Consider the following 9,306-nt stretch of genomic DNA (forward strand, 5'->3'; position numbering starts at 1 on the left):
TTGCTATTTTTAAAAACTCCTTGCGCATTCAGAACGCCTCGAAAAACATTACAGGACCTCTGACATTCGGGGCACTGTCCCTGTCCCTGTACAGCGATTGTGCTTCTAGCCATCTCGGACGCCTTGTCGGCATGGATTCTGCTAGGCGCTGTGGACCCCTGGCCGACACATGGCCCCCATCGTTTCAGGGGTTGCGACCAATGGAAAAGGTCTTCAGCAAAAACCACGAGTTAAGGTCAGAAGCATGTGTCCCTGCGCTTTCCCCCTGCTTGCCTGCGCCCCTGGCCTGGACAGCATTCTGCATCCATTACACTGACCTGCTAGGCAAGGCAGCAGCATGTAGGTAGCAGTTTGCTCCAGCTGATTGATCTCCTCCTTGCTGTGAGCTCCGATCGACGGCGATGCTGCGGTGCGATAGAAACAATGAACAACTCGTGTGATTTCAAACAAACAGACTTGTTCGCCTCTTCCTTGCGCAGATTCACATGTCGGATGCGGGGTTGTCAATTTTGGTAAATTATTGGGGCGGGGGGGGGATGACTGAACCGAAGGCCCGACAACCTTCCCCGTCCCAATTTTTTTCTCATTGGATAAAGACCAGTTCGTTTTTATGAAAGGCAAGCTATGTTTTTAACTTTGTGCAGTTTATGAAAGTCCGTGATTTGAGCAGCATAGTAGTCAAGCAGGGATGAATACACGGAGTGGACACTGGACGCACGCGCCTCTTTTGATCGGTAAGTAAAGGCCACCTTAGGGCGCCGAAGACACTTTTTTATGGCGGTCATGGGAGCATTTTGGTCGTGGGGGACGGGGGTAATGGATGGTACAGTTAGCTATAAAGGACTTTCGGCTTTCCCGTACACAAAACCTTTTCACTTAGACCTCACAAACCATTGCGTGTCTTATGGCAGTAGGTGTGTAAAGATTGCTGCATCATTTGCCCGCTCAGCTCAAACTATCTGCTTGGGACAACTGATTTGATTGCTGGTGAGAGCAGCCACGACTTATTGTCCGGAGGGGAGGGAGGGTTCTAGTGTTGGCAGGAGCATTGCTATATACGAGAAACATACGTATCTGTGAGGAGGCAGACATCCGGCTACATTAACGGACCTAGTTACCGGATTTGGGGGCCAAGCCATCAGGCCAAATCAGGCCACACACCATCAGGCCACTCAAATTTTCCTTTTTCTTTTCAACTGGGTCAAAGTGCCAACCGCCTTCCCCCGCAAAAGTGTTTATTTATTGCAGTTAAGATTCGGTGACATGCGAGTGATGCATGAACAATTTGCGTCTCAATTTGGCGCCGAACCACATTTTTCTACTCAACTTTCTTCCATAGCATCACGAGTGACGTTTACCAATATTGGTGCAAAGTTAAGGCTAAAAGCAAACTGCTTCTTAAGATACCTAAAAATGCGCTGTAAAAGCACCGATGAGGATCGGTGTAATGTAATTGTGGCGCAGAAAATGCATGTGCTTTTAATAGGACTTCACATGCCTAGTTGTAATCAACACGCGCTCGGGTCGGTGCAGCGTAGCCGCTCTAGCGTTGGTAGGTGCACAGCTACATGTGACAACAGTATGTTTCTACGGGGAGCTCAACATAAAAACTCGACCACGTTTTGGCGCCGCTACGCCGCGTCAAACCTTGCATAGCCGTAGGCAATTGAATAATGGGTCTTGAGGTATGGAAAGTTCGATTACATGGTAAGGTCGTCGTAAGGTAAGTGGTAAGTTCGCGGACATATGGTCGGCATATATAGCATATATATAGGCGTTTGTATAATAGGTCTGGGTGTACTTCGCACACCGATCTGGAGTTTGACGTTATTTGGTCCGAAAGTCGACAGGTATTTTGACCTTGTCTATTTCAAGATTTGACACAAGTGAATTCATACACTAGTCTTTCCATCCTGTGAAATTAGTGGTTCTGGTTCTCTTGCTTTTTATTCCAAGGGTCAAATTGATCCCCTTCCCTACCGAGCGCGTCGCAATCAAACGACCGCCTGTGCGCGTGTTAAAATGTTGTGCGTCTGAGGTGTGCGTAGATGCTTATGAAATGGATGGAAGTTGTGTTTTATAAGGCATTTTAATTTTATGTTGGTTAGCACTCCCTCAGAATTACAAAGTAGTAACAGATTAGCCTACAAAACAAGTTTTAATTAAATGCTTGCGATCGTGCATTATCAAGTGGCAGCATTTTCTGCCGCGTGCAGCGATGCACCTCTCCTTTGCAGTCTGAAAGTTTCACTTAAACCTAAGTTGTGAATTCCCGGAAATTGTTAAAGAAGACAGCTCGACATTTTCAAATATAATGACCACTTTACTGATACTTAAATTTTCCTGCATTTTTTGCCACAAATGTGTAAGGCAAGTGTAGGCAAGAGATGTATAAATACAATAACTACGTTATTATTTATGGTAGCATAAGTTTGTCCAAGCTTAACCGTTCATGACTGTAATTATTCATGACTACATTGTATTATGAACTTTTAGTTCATAACCTATCCAGACCACTTTGGAGATCATTCGATACAGGTCACAGCCCTATTCTTCTGAAGTCCGAAAATTCTCTAGTTTCTTAGATACACGGCCCGCGCAGGTGTTCAGCGTATTTTGTGCAGGCTAGTTCAAGGCCATTCAGGCATGCATGACGCAATAGCAACGTCACTCAAATCCTGCCACCACGGGTGTCGACTTGTATTCTCTTGGGTGGCCCCTGTTCCCCCCCCCCCCCCCCGTCTCCGTCAAATGTTCAACCTGCCAACCCCAAACGGTGTGTTTGGCCTCCAACCTTATGTATATTTGGTGTAAGTAGAACATTTAAAATGAAGGCTCAAAATGATATCGATATCAACGAAAGTTCTTAAGAGATGTTTAACAGATAAACAAAGACAATGAAAACTACGATGTCCTGTCCAGTTAAGTACAGCTTATTGAGCCAGTCAGTTTTAGAATTCCGCGTTTATTCCGAATTTACTTCATTATTTTCTATTTTTGCTGCATGCCGCACGTTTTTTTTTGTTTGTAGCAAACTCATGTCTTGTCGATTCTGGTCTAGTTTTCTTACCAGACATGATTCAGCCATGTGTCAACTTCTACAGCGTGCAATAATTTACGTTATTCTGTCTCGACGTCTTTTCCAAGGTTATTGATACGACAAAGGCTAGATCTTGTCAGTAAATCGTCTATTAATTAAAACAAACCGGTCGCTTTTAAGAACACCAAAAGGTGGCGAATCTACTAGCCATCTACGTTCGGAAGCGCCCTTGACATGTTTCAGCCTCCAATTCGACCCAAATTTTCATTGAGACAGTTTCAAAAGTCTGACATTGACACTCGCCGACAAAACCGATAGCGGTAATGGGCCAACAACGACACCACCAAAACAACACAAACCGTGTGGAACATACTTGACTCGAGAGCTGCTTTCCAGCCTGCAGGCGGTCCCACGGTCGTGGAGCTTCCTTAGCAGCTCGGAAAATGACGCACATCAACTAACGCTCTGTATCCCGAAGCTGTGCACCTGCACTAGCATCTAAGGTCACATGATAATGACCCTAGTCTGCTACAGCGGCCCTATGCCGAAAACCAAAAGCTGGCTCCGACCGTCATCGCCAAAGACTGATTGTCCTGTCCCGCTTCACATAACCTGCCGAGACAAAGCGATAAAACATAGCGGGACAGAGTGCGGCTGCCTGTTCATGTTCTCGCTATGCTTTTGAGAGGCAGGTAAATCAAATCCAGTGAGAAAATTGTTGTAGTGTCCTTTGAGCTATATTTTGCGAATCCACACCGCTGTGGTGGAGCTTTAATGATCGTGGCACGTGCCGGATACACTACCACCTTTCCTCACCTTCCAGCCCACAACACGGCTCTAAAGCAGAAAGCGTCTGGATCGAGAAACTGGTGCATCAAAATCGCTGTAAAGCAAATGGCAGTTTACACCAGCCACGCAGGGTCACCACAGTTTCATAGATCTCAACCATATTGAAGACGAATTGTCAGCCGAGGCGCGTTCTCGCATTGCATATTGCGCTCAAATAAGATACCCAGTTAAAACAATGAGATCGACAAGGCTTGACAAAGATGCTATGCCTGATTACAATCGCGTTATGTTTCTAGTGCGTACATGAGAAGACTGCATCTTTGGAAAATAACACCACAGCATGGACACGCAAGCCATGATTAAAGTTGAAATCCATCAAAGCAAATTCATGGAGGTAGTATCCACGCACGCCAGTGGCGAGATTGAAATGGCTATCTTCATTTGTTCCAAACACTTGCTAACGTTTGTAATCTTGGTGAGAGGCCGTTGTTTCAAGTCTGTGGTCGGCTTTTTTGGAGTGTTTTTGCTTTCTTCTAATCCACTTTGGGAGACTCACAGCAATAGGAGCGTGGGAAGTCCTGGATTTAATACGTAGTATGCACGCGATGGGCACATCAAACGCGCAAGACAGAAGACTATTATTGTGTTCGAAAAACTGCCAGCGACTGACTTAATGTGCAGAAGGTACCCGTCTTGTATTGGCATGCTGTCATGACCATGCGCCGATTGGCTCTAGGGTGCACGGGTGAGGAAGACCGTAGCGTACGGCGGGTCTGTCGAGTCTGAGGGGCAAGAGTATGCCGTTGTAGATGCACAAGATGTGGCTAGATTGCATCCGTAAATAATGTATCTGCATTGCTCTAAGGCTCCTTCTGAGCACCTGATGCGATAAGTTCATCACGCCCGCCGTGTGGTCCAAGCGATCCTGGCTAGAAATAAAATGAACCACTTTGAAAGGCCGAATTCAAAAGGTCATTGTTCTTGGAAAATGAAGACAAATACACTCTGACCGCGCCGTTATAACCAAATCAAAGCAACTTTCACGCACTTAATGCCACGAGTTATAACTTCGTCTGATTCCATTGAAAATTTCTGTAGCAAAACTAGCTCCATTAGCTCGTTTTCTTCTTTATTAGGAACGAAAGTGTCTGAGGTCTTGGTGGTAGTTTACGGGTCATTCTAGACCGGGGTCACCTCATGTCAAATCTTCAGAATCATATTGTGTCTTAAAAGGCATTTTAATGCGCACCATTATCATAATTTTTTCCTAAAGACTACGCGTGCTAGATTATCCAATCTCAAGGTCATGTGAGGTTATGGAGACATCCCAGTTTATTTCATATTGCCCATTAGAAGAGAGTGGTTGCTTTCTCTCACTGGCGACAGCTTTATTTTGCTGACACATAGCAATAGACGTTGAGCGCAGATCCTCTTTACCCTGTTGATCAGCCTTGCAGGGTCACCGGCGTAAAATGCAGTATATAATGTTAGGGCAAACTATCTGTTCCTAGGGGTCTACCAGCCAGTCTTTGAATGTTTGCACTATCGCATCGCCGTAGTATCGACGAACGGCTTCGCACCGATTCCTGCGTCACGGAAGGAGGCGAGCCTGACCGGGCTGCGAAGAAGGATAGTAAAATAGATAATAAATGTATAATAATAAAACATAATAAATGAGGGTAAAAACACCAGACTGCAACGAATAATACAATTTGACAATAAAGTGTAGTATTGTCCTTTATTTCCTTATTACCCTTATCTTACCCGTGATCAGATCATTATCTGATCACGGGTAAAATAATGCCCGGTCCTCAGATTAATCGGATGGCCTTTGAAAGAACATGGTGACAATAATTGACATAAATGGACCTGAATTGGTGCTTGTGTAAATTAAAAAGATAAAGTAAAAACACGATTTGAGTTTGTTTGACGTCCAGGTAAGAGATCAAAGACGGTGTTAGAGGACTTAAGATTAGAAAGCATTCATGGTCATATTACGTACATATTTTACCCTCGGCTACATATTTCTTTGATTGTTACAGCAATCAGTGTATGATGCATAAAGCGAAGTATTGTTACATACTAGACATTACACACCTACCTGTTGCCGACGCCATCTGCTAAGTCTTGATTCACTGGACTTTACCACACAGAGGTGTTAATGACCGAAACCTGCACGGACTTCAGAGGCTTGTGAATTCGACGCTGTGGCCTGGAAGGTATGCAAGTCAGCTGATGTGAATGATCCCTGCTACTGACACTGGGCAGTTTCAATTACAACTGATTCAAACAGTCTTTGGTTGTTTGGGGCAAGCCTTAGGATGTTCGAGAAGATCTAAAACGAATACGGGAGTGGCCAAGTATCTTCTGCGAATGCCCGCAATGCCACGTAGACAAACAACAATGTTCGACCTCAGTTGCTACGACCTGAAATATCAACGGTAAGAGATGCCTCAGAAGGACTTAACTAAAAGTTACACCTGCTTACTGGTGCGCATGGCAATGAGCTTCCAGTCAGATGAGCATTTTCATGTACTGACGTCTTGCATCGTTTCGGGGATAAGCACACTTTTGTTGCTTTCAGAAGAGCTTGTTTGGATGTACCTCAACATAGGCTTATGCTCCTTTCATAAATCGAGGTTCCTAAACATGCACACTTCTGTTGTTTTTTTCAGAAAAGCGTTCTTCAATGTGTACGCATGTAGTCTGATAATCGTTTCATATATCAAAGTTGTTAAATAAAGCAACACAAAGATCAGTTTGAAAATTTGGTTTAACAAATTAACTGAGGTTTTAGATTCAGCAGAAATCGAATAGGGTAATCGAGTAAACTAGCCATTGCAATAATCTTTCAAACACGTGACTTACAACGTACATGGCTTTCCCTCAATTTAGCATGCCACCACAGCATTTCACACACATTTTAAACAGGGATTACTGCAAGCAAAGCCGCAACCAAACGAGTCCCGAAAAGTGAGAAAATCGATACGTAGACCGCCCGCAAGTCTTCAAGTTCGTTAGATCAGTAGCATAGTTGGAAATGTAATTTGTGTCCCTCAGAAAAGAACTAAGCATGTGGGTGACATTCTAAACTAATTTCATGCTTATTACTAGTAGGAGCAAGGCAGAGCTCACTATCGATTTGCTACCATCGGACAAAAAAAAATTGATGCTAGAAAACGACAGACATTGTTGATGAAAAGATGGATATGGAGCTCAGAACTGAGCACCTCAGAGCATTGAATGAAGCACCATCGGCCCAAAATGTTGCGCCTCCTGCCAAACTCATCTTGGCGTGAGCTACGGAGCAAGTCTGGCAAGCTTGAGAAATTTGGAGGAAGTGCGCTTTAGGAAGTGAGAGGGTGATGCCTCCGATGCAACATCTTTGGAAGGACAAGGCCAAAATCCAAACAAAAATTAAGTTAAAACCCACGGTAGCATCAATACACATATGACATCCGGCGTGATCCATCATATGCAGACAATTTTCCAGGGGGAAAAATATAAAAGGGTCAGCCGAGGCAGCCAAATGCGGTAAGCTCGAGATACACATCTTAAACGAACGTAGACAAAATTGGCAATGGTCCAATATGAATGTGCGCACATCTTCTTTTTCAAGACGTTTTGACGCATCTCTCGAGATTAGCATCCAAGAGGTTTCTCAAGTTACCAGCATTGAGACTCCAATATAACTAGGATGTTAATTGTGCTTATTTCCATGTCGGTCGTGCTATCAAACTGCTTTTGCTCTTAATGATGTGAGTTCTTTTCTCACATTTCGCTGTGCGCGTCCCATGTGCTGGGTAAACATGGATCATATTGGCGTATGAACGCATCAAGACACGCCAGCTTGTCTGTTAAACAATGCTCAACCTTTCTAGCTTATAAATGTGTGCAAATCCTCCATTTAGGCCATGCTCATTCACCCTAACTTATGGTACTGGTTGCTGTTCACTGCGACCCAAAAGGGTATAACGAGATGCTGGTTGCAAAGGGATATGCTGAGAATACCATTGGCTTGACATTACCGGTATTTAGTGCAAACGATCTTGTTGAACCCACGCCTTGAAAGTGAGGTGTGTCTGAGGCAAACCCGTAATATTTTTAAGGATACCTCTCCAGCATGTAATGCAATGGCGCTCAAATTTTCAGTAGCCTATGGGCATCCATTGCGCGTGTTTTAACACCAAAAATGCGCCCCGAGCTCATCAAGCTTTCGAGCAGAGGCGGTTTTTGGAGAACACTGCTCGGCGATGTACGGCCGGGGCGCGCGCTTTGCGGCGACCGACGTTACCCCGAGACGCGCGAGGTGGGCCGACACCGTTCCATTAACGGAGCCATGAATCATAAATGTATGCTCAAAGCACATAAAAATACACACTGCCGTACTCAGAATTCGGGCAGTAAACGTGTCTGATTCAGTTTCGTTTCGCCAAAAAGCATAGCCTCGTAGATGTGATATTGTAAAGCTGAAAAAGTGCGATTTTCTGGAAAATTCGACCTTTGAACAGCCATAATGGAGTCAGTTAATGACCTAACAGTATACAAACTAGTGTCCATCGTGAGACCTCGTTGAGACCAATCTACATAGGTTTTTTGCTAAGCTCTATCCTAAACACCAAGCGGGTCGCATCCCCCCAACCCCACCCCCTGATAGGGGGGTGATGAGAAATGAAAATGTTCGCGTTACGAAAAACTGCAGTGAGGACGAGGGTTAAGGCGAAAATTGTGCTGCGGACGCAAAGGAAAAAGTGATGAGTGAGTCGCAATAGAACATACCTGAAGTTGGAACTTTGAAATTATTCACATTTGCAGGCGCACGGCTCGCCTGATGTTGAAAGCGGAAAGCTGCGATGAACAAATTTTGTGTGAACCCAAAAAGTTGCAAGTGACTTATGGCATGGTGCTTACGAGGAGCACAATGTTCGTAAAAGCCTGCTTGCATATGAATGACATTCGCTTCCAGCTTTCCAACTGCTTATAAGCCATATAATAGAGACACTTCTTGTTAACTCTACGACGGCTATGCGAACACAGACACAACGGCACAAACATACATTGCTCTCAGAAAGCTCACGCACTTAATTTTGAATTATCGCAACAGACTCGGGTTTGTTCTTGGTGTTCAGTCGTAAGCTGCTCTAATAAACCAAGCTTCGCTCAGGAACTAAGCCGTGACATAACGGCGGAAGATGATTGTGGGGCTTGTTACGGTACAATTGCCTTCCATCATTCTTTATGGCTGGATTAATGTGTCTACATTACGTAATATATTAGTTCTGTCCAGGAAACGAACCGAATGATCATTGAAGCTGGTGGCACAGACAAATGCTTGTCCGGCCCGTCCTGTCGAGCCGACATGGCCGTCGCGACTTCTGAGGCTCAGAGCTTTGACCACAGCTTCATGCAGCTGTCAGCAGCAGGAAACACGATTATTGAACAATCACACGGTATATGGTTCAAAGTGTTGCGCACAT

The 9,306-nt window shown here is 44.6% G+C and overlaps 1 long non-coding RNA gene across 1 annotated transcript; it reads right to left on the bottom strand.

Moving 5' to 3' along the window:
- Positions 1–322: 322 nt before the first annotated feature.
- On the bottom strand, positions 323–6,621 carry LOC119108722 (uncharacterized). The gene is made up of 3 exons (XR_005095342.1): positions 6,318–6,621; positions 5,931–6,041; positions 323–404 (listed from the first exon to the last, which is right to left on the bottom strand). It is a non-coding gene; the product is annotated as an uncharacterized LOC119108722 (long non-coding RNA).
- Positions 6,622–9,306: the final 2,685 nt, after the last annotated feature.

The sequence above is a fragment of the Pollicipes pollicipes genome, unplaced genomic scaffold, assembly GCF_011947565.3.
Source record: "Pollicipes pollicipes isolate AB1234 unplaced genomic scaffold, Ppol_2.1 Scaffold_6686;HRSCAF=7923_pilon_pilon_pilon, whole genome shotgun sequence".
NCBI classification, from domain to species: Eukaryota; Metazoa; Arthropoda; class Thecostraca; order Pollicipedomorpha; family Pollicipedidae; genus Pollicipes; species Pollicipes pollicipes.